Source organism: Sinocyclocheilus rhinocerous, unplaced genomic scaffold, assembly GCF_001515625.1.
Source record: "Sinocyclocheilus rhinocerous isolate Xijiao unplaced genomic scaffold, SAMN03320098_v1.1 scaffold565, whole genome shotgun sequence".
NCBI lineage: Eukaryota > Metazoa > Chordata > Actinopteri > Cypriniformes > Cyprinidae > Sinocyclocheilus > Sinocyclocheilus rhinocerous.
The window spans coordinates 565,297-570,024 of NW_015646384.1; the positions used below are offsets into that span (position 1 = coordinate 565,297).

Below are 4,728 nucleotides of genomic sequence, written 5' to 3' on the forward strand. Positions count from 1 at the left end.
GACCCAATATACTGTTACACAACATGCGTTCTCTTTCTCAACTATTTAACGTATTTAATAGCATTTTGACATAATTTTGTATGTATTTGACCGTTTTAGCGCAGTTATCCACTCATTTTGGTATTTGTGGCTAACAAGCTGTTTGAGACTGAGCGCGGCTTGTGCGCTCCACTAATATAGATTAGCGGTGGTGCGCGCGCGCGTTTGGTATACGTGCGAAACCTGCGGGAATGACTAAAATAATGCACAATACTTAAGCACTATTTAACCGGAGCGAATGAGACATGTGTGTGAGAGAGAAGGGGTCGTCGGAGAGAAGAGAGCGAGAATGCGCGGCTGACGTTGGGGTCGTCGGAGAGAAGAGAGCGAGAATGCGTGGCTGACATTATTGCCTGTGCCGCTGCCCGCTGGTAACAAAACGGATCGGCTCGGAATCGGAAAGAAGTGAGACTGATCATGAGGAAAATCGGCCAATTCCGATCCCTGGCCGATCGATCGGTGCATCTCTAATAACATTACCATCTCTGCTAAGCTTACCATATTATGTGAAAAAGAACTTTAAAAGTACTTTAATACAAAACCATTGTGACAACAATAAATAACATCTCTTAAAATGTATTAATAAACAAAAATGTTTTTAAACACAGTAAAAGTTTATAGCATATTTGGAGTTCATTTCTAAGACTTTCTATACTAATTAATATCTGTAATACGCATTTAACATGCAATACACTGTTTTTAATTTTTCTCAATTAATAATATTTGTTGCGAAATTCTATTTCTACAATCATTCAGGTCTGCAGGCATTCCAAATCTGAATCCTGAACAAACGCTTTTTCATGTGTCTGTCGGTTCTGACATGAATAATTTTTTTGATAAGAATCAAATCTGGTGTTAAGGGGGCTCGGAGGAGTTATAATGCCCTCGTGAACTTGGCCTGATTTTATCTCTCTCTTTCTCTCCTCCCTTTTTTATGGGGCGACTTAGTGACCAGGTCAGCTACTGTTCATACTGCCCACATAAACACTCCCCAGCGCCCATTTCAGACATGGGTTTAGACACAACACAAACACATATAACATGCTCACGGCTGGAAATACAAACAAACCCATCGGCTGAACCACAAGCCCATATTACTGTCACAGAACACTTAAATCATAATGCAAAATAAATAGCTATTTTAATGCAACTTGGCACATATCTCAGGCAAGCATCGTCCCTGTTCACTCCTCAATGCTATAAGTGGAGGATATAAGGACTCAGATGAGGGCTGATCCCCATTCTACACTGGGTATTAAGTAGCGTTTGTGCTCTCCAAAGCCTGTCCTACCTATTAACCCCTCTGATGTGCTTTCTCATGATAATCAGCCTGTTACCCACCGAGGAGCATGGAATTGTGGGATGTTTTCAGAGGAGAAACCCCCCCTTGATACACATGCTGGCTCTCTCTCTCTCTCAAACTCACACACTGAATCAAGCATGCAAGACGCCTTTTCAGAGAACATATGAAAATTAAACCGCTGAAACGTTTGTTTAAAACATCCCACAACATCTCTCAAAATCTCTCAAAGCAGACAAATAGGAAAATGTTTGAAATAACTCATGATGTGGTGTCGAAAAATGACAAGCTCAACAAAATACAACTACATCTGAGATGGAACAAGACCCAGAAATATTTGTAAGAAATATTTTAAGCTCATTTCTCAATTTTATTAACTTATAGCGCACAATTTAACACGCAAGAACACTTGACGTGAAAATAAATTAGCTTTAATCAGTCAAACCCTTGTAAAGATCCTCAGAAGCCAAACCAAAAGCCAATGCTGAAAAACTAAACAGTCTCACACATCACTATATGCGTTTCAACATGCAATGTCAATAACAAAAGCACTGTCTCGTGACGATCTCACTTCCATTTCCTTATTATGTAGCTCGAGGCAGTGGAAGTAGAGGGCCATGATGGAGCACAACCACCAAACAAGAGCTCGTCGCAACCTGTTCTTTATCAATCACTGTTAAAGAGCCATCTTTTCACATATATCCAATGAATCCAGCCAAAGTGAAATATTTCATTTTGATCATTTTCAATGCACACAGCAACAAAAAAATTACTTTAGCACAACACAAACAAGTGCATGAGATAAAAAGGCAAAGCCAATGAAAGCTTTCACTCTGTAATGCATGATGTTTAAAACACTGCATATATTTGAGAAAAAGATATCACACAGCTACAGGTGTTTGAATAGTGTTGCAATCATGCTGACTGGTGAATTAAAGATTGGTCGCAGTTATGCTTATATAAAAAAAGCAATGACAAATTAACTTTAATTACAATTTCTATACCTTAAACCACTTTAATGAACAATGCTAGAAACATGTTTTAAACAATTCATTTCAAGTGTTTTAACTGTATTTACGTATTAGTAACATTATGAGAAACCTGTTTTAAACAATTCATTTCAAGTGTTTTAACTGCATTTTACTTATTAGTAACATTATGAAAAAGGTTAATAATATTGAAAAAAAATACTTTGATAAACTAAGAAACTTGCACATTGTGCCTTTGATTTCACACCATATTTGAAGCACCAGTTAAACTCAAGTTTTCAGTTTTAGCGGGATGAATATTTTTAGGTATTTGAGAAAGAGATCTACAGGTGTTTAGTGCATGTGACTGGTGTTGGGATGATCTTTAATGGTGGATGATTAATAGATTTCATAAGCATAACTGCGACCAAAGAACAAAAAATGAACTTTTAAATGACTTTTATTTTTATATCTTAAAACATTTCAGTGAGCTCTCTTCTGTGTAAACAACATTTTTCGCTCTATCAATGAACTTGCCATTTGTCCTCAATTTGATCAGTTTTAACTATATTTTCTTCAATTCAAAATTGTTATAAAAGTGTAATAAACTCATCACTCAAGGTATGACTTTGAAACCGCTTTGATTTTACTCACAAAGTGAATGCACAAACTTGTTTTCAATTTTGTGGGTTAAATTTGTTTACAGTGTAAACAAAGTTCGCTGATTTCTCACTATGGAACATAAACAATGTCATCATTTCTCAGCAGAGTGATTCTTAGCTTCATCCCTCGAGCCAAGCAATATGTAAACGAGGTGCCCACACCTCAACCCAGCGCTTGACACTGTTATTTGTTGAGTACCTCTTGATAGGAATACACAAACACACAGTTTTTCACACAAGAAGGCATTATAGAAAAGTCACAATCCGCCCAGGAACATCCGATATGTGGCAAACAAATGACGAGCAACAGATAAGCCATGGAGGTAGAGATATGGTACGAGACAAACTAGCCTAAAATAGTTGTATATTTACAGCCCAACAGTGTTATTTTCTCAAATCAAGCAGTGAACTATTCATAGACAGGCGCGTTTGTATAAACCAATGTCTGAAACTCAACAGGAACGGCGCTTCAGCTCGTGTGTGTCCACAGCACAGGCATAAATATTCAGAAATTACTTAAAATTCAACTATTCGCTCCAAAGTCCCACTGAACCTCAGTAGACACAGCCGAGCCGATGATCCATCAAATGCAAATGTATCGGTTTGTAAACAAAATGCATCCGCAGTGTATTTATCGATGAAGTTTGCGAACGTGCAATTAAAAATTAAATACCCGGAGCCTCGACGATGTTTTACAAAATAAGCCAAAAATAAATGACGTCGGCTCGAGAGAAAATATCAACAGTGTTATTACTATGAAAGTCTCGTGTATCATCTGCCATATCGATCAGCGGCCGAGCGAGTTATATTAATTATCGGGATCTCATTTAAAAAACATGCACACATCAGAGCGTGCAGCTACATTATGAGGACTTGCAGAAAAAAACGAGCAGTTGCCACCAAAAAACTTTCCAGCGCCGCATTAGTCAATTTCACAAGGAACCGCCGTCACATTCCAGCACCGACTAAGCGCAAACCTACCGTGGGAGCCCCACGCCACCGTTCCCGGTCTTTCTCCTCTTGATCTGTTGTTTTATTATTTTTCCCAATTTTTTTCTCTAATTTTTCTTTTTTCGGGGCCTGAGTGTCTCGCGCTCCTCAGGCTGCAGCAGCAGAGTTATGGGGCGCGCGAGCATTGTGGGAGTGTGACGTCAGGCCACTTTCACAAACTTTTCACAGGGGCTGGTAAACTGTTGTGTGCGCGCGCGTGTGTTGTGTGTGTTTTTGGACTTGTAGTTTATTTATCGTTATGATTAATGTTGTATAACGGCGGGGGGGAGTGATGAGGCTCGTCGCTGAACGTGCATCGAAAGTAAAAGGATTGAGACAGCCGATAGCGTTTTTCAATTATTTAATGCAGGCATGTTTAGTGCAAGGTGACTGAGTCAATAAGCAGCTCTTTATTTCATACAGAACGCCGCGCTGTTTTGAAATGCAATACACATTTTATCATGTCTCTTTTGATTAATCTCTATTCAAGCTATATATACAGTCTTAAGCAATTAAACACTGGTTATGAATTGAATGTGTTAAAAGCGTAAAGGAAGTAGGCTATCAGTGGTTTGCATTTTCGAAATGTTAACTGATTTTTTTTATAATGTAAACATTTCAACTTTTAAACTTGTTTTGCTGTAAGTAAAACCAAAGTAGTGCCAAAATGCAGTGATAAGTTCGTTGCACTTTTAGAAAACATTTTTATTATTATTATTATTTATTAAGAAAACTTATAAAACAGAGTAGAATGACAGAAATTGTCTGT

General features: G+C 38.0%; 1 protein-coding gene across 2 annotated transcripts in view; it reads right to left on the reverse strand.

The window, feature by feature from the left end:
• LOC107707758 (zinc finger protein PLAGL2-like) overlaps positions 1-4,114 on the reverse strand; it is a 40,256-nt gene extending 36,142 nt beyond the window's left edge. For both annotated transcript variants that reach the window (XM_016511858.1, XM_016511857.1), the window contains exon 1: positions 3,951-4,114. The gene's annotated coding sequence lies outside the window, so the exon portion shown is untranslated. The remainder of the gene's footprint in view (positions 1-3,950) is intronic.
• Between the last annotated feature and the right edge of the window lie 614 nt (positions 4,115-4,728).